Below are 8,406 nucleotides of genomic sequence, written 5' to 3'. Positions count from 1 at the left end.
TTATCATTACTTTGGACATGTCACCTGCCACTAATTAATGAAGATGAATATTAAGGTCTTCACCTAGTTTTCTATGGTACAACTTGCCATGCACACCCTTGCTAGTTAGACACCTCAGTGGCTACAGCACCAGTATGGTTATTATTATTTTCATTATTATTATTATTATTATTATTATTATTTAGTGCCAACATACTATGCTGCATTGTACAGATAATTATTATTATTATTAGTATCATTTATTTGTTAGGCGTCACAAGGTTTCCGCAGTGCCGTACATAGTACAAACAGGAGACCATACAGGGTGACATAGTACAGAGCAATAAACACAAAGTACCAATACTTCAGAATTCCGGGCAGACATATGAGCGAAGATGGAGTAGAAGAACAGGTATGGAGACAGGAGGGGAGAGGGGCCCTGCTCAAACGAGCTCACATCCTAAGGGAGGGTGGACAAACAGGCACAGGAGGGAGCCATTAAAGTAAGGGAGAGAAAGGCGGGGCTGGTGGAGATAGGGGAGAACGAGAGAAGGATGTTTGCGAAGGTGCAACAAGGTAAGGGTTAAGTGGATTGTTGGTAGGCTTTGAGGAACAGGTGAGTTTTGAGTGCCCGTTTGAAGGAGCACAGACTGGGTGAGAGACGGATGGAGCGAGGGAGGTCGTTCCAGTGGAGGGGAGCAGCTAAGGAGAAGTCTTGGATTCTGGAGTGGGAAGAGGTGATCAGATTGGAGGAGAGGAGACGGGCATTGGTCGAGCGCAGGGAGCGGGCAGGGGTGTGAATGGTGAGGAGGTTGGAGATATAGGGGGCAGTAGACTGGGAGAGGGCTTTGTAAGTGGTGGTGAGGAGCTTGAAAAGGATCCTGTAGGGGAAGGGGAGCCAGTGTAAGGCAAGACAGAGAGGGGAGGCGGAGGAGGAGCGGCGTGAGAGAAAGATGAGTCGGGCAGCCGCATTGAGAACAGAGCGAAGGGGGGCGAGGTGGGAGAGGGGGAGGCCAGTAAGGAGAAGGTTGCAGTAGTCGAGGCGGGAGATGATGAGAGCGTGTATGATGGTTTATGATAATGTTCATTTAATCACAGTCCCCACTGTAGAATGTACAATCTAGTTTCTATATGAAGAGTCAATTACATTTATTTTGTAGGATTGAAAGGAATAATGCCTTTTTAAAAGTATTAATATGAGATATTTTAATAGTCTCTTTAATTAGTTTGCCGTAATATTTACCTTGATTCACATATACTGTAGATCCAGACTAGCTGATGTCCTAACAAAGTGCCAGAAAAATGTAGAAGGGGTAGGTTTACTAAAACGTCTAAAAATTAAAAGTGGAGGTGTTGCCCCTAGCAACCAATCAGATTATGGCTATCAGTTTCTAGAATGTACTAGAAAATGATAGCTAGAATCTGATTGGTTGCTGTGGGACAACGCCTCTACTTGCCCATCCTGCAGATTCCAACGTCTGCATTGCGGTGTTGCTACAGTGCAGCACCGTATTTAAGCATCTGCCCGGCTCCCAGTAGCATCATGACATCACAATGCTGTCAGTGGAGAGTATCAGTCAAAGAAGAGACAGAGAAGCGGACAAGAAGAGAAAAGGGGAAGAGAAGGTTTACAGTATTACAGAGCTAATGTGGATGGGGATACAGGTGGATAGCAGACAAGCTACAGAAAACGGGGGGAAGGAGGCTGGAAAAAGTGGGGGAGATGTGGCTAGAGAAAATGTGGGGGAGAAGGGTGGGGTATGCTCAGAAATCCCCATCAGTAACAGACTATTAGGGGGGTATTCAATTGTTCCTCCGGGCGGCGCCGGAACAAGCGCGTTAAAACTATTACTGTTTATACGGTAATTACACGCTCAATTTCAGCTCGCAGCTCCCTGAGCAGCGGATTTAATATTATTACCGTATAAACGGTAATAGTTTTAACGTGCTCGTTCCGGCGGCGCCCGGAGGAACAATTGAATACCCCTCTTAATAAAAAGGAACTACAGAGTTGAGCAACCATTTATGTTTTTTTTTAGTATTTGCTCACTATTTGTCTCTTCTCTGTTGCTGTCTATAGTATAATTATTTTAAATTTGCAGAATACATTTTGTGATATCAAGTTCTTTTTTGTTTTGTCCTGAAATACAACATTTGGAGCCCCTCTCTAGATATCCTGCGTTTGATCCTGAGCAGCAGTAAAGCCTGGACACCATTCTGAGTCAGACATCAGTACATCTGGACATCCGTGGACTGCAGTCTTACCAAGCCAGCCAGGAGGGGGTAAGAGTTACTATTTTTTCTTTTACAACTGTCAAATGTGTGAGAGGCTGGGAAGTGAGTATTGGCTGGTGGAGGGGCGGTGGTCAGACGCTTTGCCTAGGTTTATAAAGGTTTATAAATGTATCTTTGAGGTACCTATAATTTAACAGCAAATAAGATGTCTCTGTGGAGCAGTAAATAAGTCGAATTTGATCGGTATGTACAGTTTTCTGCAGTAAAAAGTTTTTTTTATACTAAGGTTTAATTACAGTTTTGGTTTTATTGTATTATACAGGTGTGTTATTTGCCTCTAGTGAAATTGTATTTGTTCACGTCATAAAATTGTAAGACAGAATGTATGGTTCATCCATAAGAGTGGCAAGAAAGAAGAATGGTGATGTACGGATGTGCATCGATTATCGTATGCTCAACCAAAGACTGATACCTGACCAATACACCGAATCGTTGAGCACTAGACTGTCTTCAAGGAAGTGATTATCTCTACTAGACTTATAGAGCAGCTATTATCAGATATCAATGTATTATCAGATACCAAAGGCTGCAGGAAAAATAACCTTCATTGCCCTCTAGGGTTCTTCCAATTCCAGAGGATGCTAAAAGTGGTGTCGTGAGCTCCACCCACTTTACAATGATGTATGGACTGGGTTGCCAGAGACATGAATGTCAGAGAGGTGTTGCTGTACCTGGATGACTTTATAGTATTCAGAGACACTCTGGAAGAACACAAACAGAGCTTGCTAAAGATCCATGAACTGTTTTCTGACTGAAATATGAGTTGAAACTGTCGTTGAACAACGCCAGGAAGCAATGCTCTCGCCAAGGTAGAAGCACTAGCAAACTGTACAAGTCCCACTAAGCTGGAAAAATTACTGCCTTTCCTCAGATTCTGAGGATATTACCAGAGTTTTTTTTCCAAACCAATGACTCTGAAGTGGGCAAACTTCCTGACTACCTTTATAGAGAAAAGTTTGAGTTTCACACAGATAATAACCCCTTTACCTATGTGCACCACCATGAAGATCAATGCCACTGGATATAGATGGCTAGCGGCTTCAGCTGTGTATGACTCTATGTAAACAGGAGGTGGTAAGTGCTTTCACTGAGCTTGTGATTTCAACTGCATTTTGATTTCAAGTGCATTTTGTTTAAAGTGTGGAGTTATATCCAGTAAGGAGTTAAATCTAGGAAGGGGTTGAATCTTGTCAGGGGCTAGCAAAGGTTAGTAGTTTTGAGTCCACTGTAGGTTACAAAAGGTTAAATTAGTCATAATAAGATGAGTGGTAGCTGTACTGAAGATGTCAATCAATGCATATCTTGTCATATGTATGCATACTTGGAGCAGATGTTCCAAGGTATATACCTCTGTGAGAAATGTGAGCAATTGGTCTCTTTCGAAGCCCAGGTAGACCATTGAAACATTGAGGGAGATTGCCAACCTGGAGTAGAGTTTACAGCTCACCATTGATGCGTTAGCAGGGCCGGGTGGAGCAGAGGAGGATCCACAGCTGGGTAACAGTTACAAGGGGAAGCAGAGGGAGGAAGAGGCACGCCAATTCGGAGCTGAGCAATCCCAGGAGATTTGCCAGATTGGATGAAGATACTGTGGAAGCCAGTTCAACATTGGTAGAGTTGGGTAAGACTGCTTTCACTAGCAACCAGGGGAACGGTCTCTCCAGCATAGAGAGGACCAAACTTACTCAGTGCAATGCCCCTTTTTTGGCATGCATAAAAAGGGGCATAGATTCAAGGGAAGACAGTGTAATTTTGCCACTTTATAAATCGTTCGTAAGACCTCCTTTTCAATACAGAGTACAGTTCTGGGCACCACTGTATAAAAAAAGATATTTTGGAACTAAAAAGGGTACAGAAAAGGGCGACAAAATTGATAAAGTATATAGAGTCATTGAGTTATGAGAAAAGGTTAGCCAGTTTAGGCATGTTTACTTTAGAAAAGAGGTGTCTAAGATGGGATATGATTACTATGTACAAATGCATTAAGGGTTAATACAGAGAACTTTCATGGGAACTTTTTACTCCAAGTACTATACACAGGCCACGCGGTCGCCCCCTAAGGTTAGAGGAGAGGAAATTTCACGAACAGTAAAGGAAGGGGTTCTTTACAGTAAGGGTAGTCAAGATATGGAATTCACTGCCAGGGAAGGTTGCGATGGCAGATTCAATTGATATGTTTAAAAAGGCTTAGACAATTTTTTTGTGGAAAAGGGTGTCCAGGGTTAAGACTGTTAATTCAAATAAGCAATGTGGAAGTAGTGGATCTAGGGAGAAATAGGACTGCAATATTGGGTCAGGAGGAATTTTTCTAGATTGAAACAGATTGGCGGTTACTTCATCTGGATCAATTTCAAATATAAGTGCAGGATCGCAGGAGATCCAAACTCATCCGAGAGCTTTATAATATCCGCGGGATAAAGAATTCTAGGACCACTCCCTTTTGCCCTCAAAGAGATCTGCAACTGGAGCGTATCAACCACACCCTCCTTAACATGTTGGGCACCTTAGAGAACAAAAGAAGGCCATGTCAAGCACGCATGTCAGTTAGTTGGTGCCTGCCTACAACTGCACAAAAAATTAGTCTGCTAGGTATTCTCCATATGCTTTAAGTTTACAGAGAATAGTGCACAAAACGATAAAAAGAAAAACATAAAGTGCGCACGTGTGTAAGTGTAGTAATGTCTTTTGTGCTGTAAATTCATTTGTGATTGTAAAACCTATTTCTCAAGACTGGTGGTTTGATTTACATCCAATTCAAATCCATTGCACAACAAACAGTACTACCTTGTCTGTCAGATGTGCAATGTTAGTAGGTATTAAAAAGACACAACAAATTACACAGCTGCACCCTGCCCGTAATGCTTTCTGATAATTATGTTCATATGTTAGGGATAGTTATTTGCCAAAGCAGATGCTTACAGTTAGTAATAAAAAAAATGTGTAAAACATGAGGAATAAAGGGCTAATAGGCTCTGTGAGGATATACTAAATATGTTTAATATGTTTTCATCTGCTTGTATGGAACTGCTGCCTTTTGCTTGCTGTAGCCATCGCTGAGCGTGCATCACACAACAGAAGACATCTAGGATTTTGAACTAATGTAATCTGCTTTCTATGTGCATTTATGTCCCGTTTAATACACTCTGTTTCTTTCCCTTTATTAATATCTCTAACGAGCTTGCTAGACACAAATAGGTCAGCACACAGAATATTATATAAAAAAAAAAACTACCAACAACTAACCAGTTTCTTTGTTTTTTTTGGCCTGCATCTGACTGATGAACTTGCTCTGGGCTATAATAAGGCACTAATCAAATGCGTTCTGTCTTTTCCTCACAGGCCTGTGACAACGACTCAAAATACAAACCTGATCAACCGTTTCACCCCATAGAGCCTGAAAACTGGGTCTACATCAAAGTGCGTCAAAAGAAATCTTTAGAGCTGCGTGGGTTTCGTCCGGGTGCTCCGGTTTCCTCCCACACTCCAAAAACATACTGGTAGGTTAATTAGCTGCTATCAAAATTGACCCTAGTCTCTCTCTGTCTGTCTCCCTCCTTCTCTGTGTGAGTGTGTGTCTATATTAGGGAATTTAAACTGTAAGCCCCAATGGGGCAGGGACTGATGTGAATGAGTAATCTGTACAGCGCTGCGGAATTAGTGGCGCTATATAAATAAATGATGATGATGAGATGGACTGGACTATACCAAGTGTGCCTGTCTATGTTGGGTGCTGGCATAACATTTCAAAAGATCATAGCTCTTCACCCAGACAAGGCTCCTGTGTGCCGGGAGTTTTATTGGCATCATCCCAGCTGTCAGTTTCAGTACTTATGGGTTTGACTTCCGCTCAGGGGTCTACTGTTTCAAAGTGTTATGGTAAGGAGGTGACAGTTGTCCATGCATAGTGTAGTAGGGTGCACTAGACTAACCTGTCTCTTCTCCGCCTAAGCCACTGTGATCCTAGCAATCAGGAAGTGTGAAGTGGACTACCATGTATCTGTTATTTATATTTGTTTTGTATTTCATCCTTCTGGTAATCTCATCAAGTATTGTTCACGCTTACCTGAGCAGCTTTATGGATGATGTTTTTCAACTTGCCAAAGACTTTACCCGGACAAAATTTGGGATTTACGCTCATATTTCCAATGACTCTGAAGGTAGCATACAGCTGTTACCTAATGCTTTTATAATGACAGATCATTACTGTATCTTCTACAGAGAAAGCAACTTTTCTTTTTATGGACAAAAGGAATAAGGTTAAAGCCAAAGGCCCAAATGCTTTAAAGTCTAGTAAGGTCCTTTAGGGGCAATTTATTTAAGTAAGAAACAATAAGAAAACTTGGGTAAGTTGTTATGTTCTATGCCAATTAGACACCCTAAGTAACATCTCTTACTCAAACCTTAAGTAATGCTTTAGCTTTACTTAAGCTGTTAGGCACTGCCTGTCTGTCTCCCTGCCTCTTTGTTTTGAGTCCTACCCCTTTTGGGTTATACGTTTATGGATCTCCGACTAACTGGCGGATCTTTTAAAGGGGTAGATGCCTCAATCGGTGGTTATCCGAAACAATTTTCAGTGATTTGCTGTAGATATAGAAAATTATTTTAAAGGCTAAAAGCTGTTAATAAAATTGCTGTTTTAAATAATGCCGGCAAAATGCTGAAAATCTGCATCTTCGTTTTTTTCCACCTTGGTAAGCTTTTTATTGATGATTTTCAAAGATAATCTGCGTTTTTGATACATTTATCCCTTTGTCTCCATTAGCTCCTCTCCTCTCTCTCTCTCCGCTCCTCTCTCTCACAAGCAGTTCCTTCCTTGCTGTACAAGACATGATCGGGATGTTCCATCCTTGCGCACACCCCTCTCTTTCCTCATAGGCCATAATCAAATGCACAGCTGGAGGATCGCTCCAGTCACATGGGGGGGGAGGGTGTGTCTCACAGTCAGACCCAAGCTGCCATTCTTCCATGTAGTCTCTCATCCGCCACCAAGCTTTAAAGGCGTAAAGACCCCTTTTCTCTTTACTGTTATACTCACATCCACTGGCCACAACTGACAATCACTATAACTATATACAATTGTCCTCCATATATATTATATATCTATGTACCTTATTTTAATTAATGTGAGGGATCCCTCATATCTCTACTATTTACACAGATATTCATTTTGCAGGGCACTACCATAGAATTGTATTTGCATTTTAAAATGTGACCTAAACCTAATGGGTAGTAAAATGAATTAAAGAGATGTATATTTGACACCTTATGCAAAAAATGAAGTAGCTGTATATGAAGAAATAAAAGTCACAAAAAGAATTCATGATATGTAGGTAGGTCATTAATTACTGTGGTTCGTATTGCACAAAAAACAAGAGTTAAACTTACATATATGTTTACACTTACATTGTATGTTGTAGAATAGAAAAACAAAATAACGCTTCCTTAAAAATACTTGTAGGAAATATTTTGTTTCTTTAATCTACTTGGTGTAATATTAACCTTGATTCGCCGTTCCAGACAAGGTGGTGTCCTAGGAAAAGTGCCAGCCAAATGTTTTGATTAAATAGGCGGTGTTTGCTATTCTAAGTGTTCTCATAATAAGTGTATTGTTGTATGAGGTGAAGGTGGTGTACTGCACATGTGTGTAATAGGTGTGCAAACATGTCTTCAGAAAGCATATAAACTGCTGTTTATTATTAGTCATGGTTGGCCATTTTAGGACATAATGATTGTTTTATGGCTCCAAAATAAATATATTTTATTGTTTTATGCTTTTGTATTTATATACTTTATTTATATACTTTCCCCCCACGCCTACCACAGGCACGTAAACACTAGCGCCAATTTAGTTAGAGGTCAATTAACTTACTAGTATGTTTTTGTACTCTGGAAAGAAACCACTTGAAGGAAAACCACATGGACACAGGCAGAACACACATATTCCACAGAGATATCACCCTGGTTGGATTCTAATCAGGTGCTCAGCATTGTGCTGCCACGTACCATGTGGACATGCATGATACACGATTTAAGCTTGCAAAGATTTTGGTGCCTCTCCTTTTAAAGGTACTGAGCCTTATTCATTAAGGCATGCAAAATGAACAACAACAGTTTTTAAGGTTTAGTTAAAAC

The 8,406-nt window shown here is 40.9% G+C and overlaps 1 long non-coding RNA gene across 1 annotated transcript; it reads left to right on the top strand.

The window, feature by feature from the left end:
* The first annotated feature begins 1,709 nt into the window (after positions 1–1,709).
* Positions 1,710–8,017, top strand: LOC142102343 (uncharacterized). The gene is made up of 3 exons (XR_012679249.1): positions 1,710–2,262; positions 2,616–3,348; positions 5,614–8,017. It is a non-coding gene; the product is annotated as an uncharacterized LOC142102343 (long non-coding RNA).
* Positions 8,018–8,406: the final 389 nt, after the last annotated feature.

The sequence above is a fragment of the Mixophyes fleayi genome, chromosome 9, assembly GCF_038048845.1.
Source record: "Mixophyes fleayi isolate aMixFle1 chromosome 9, aMixFle1.hap1, whole genome shotgun sequence".
Lineage (NCBI taxonomy): Eukaryota > Metazoa > Chordata > Amphibia > Anura > Limnodynastidae > Mixophyes > Mixophyes fleayi.
The sequence above is the reverse complement of the archived record's forward strand: the minus strand, read 5'-3'. Positions and strand labels throughout refer to the sequence as shown.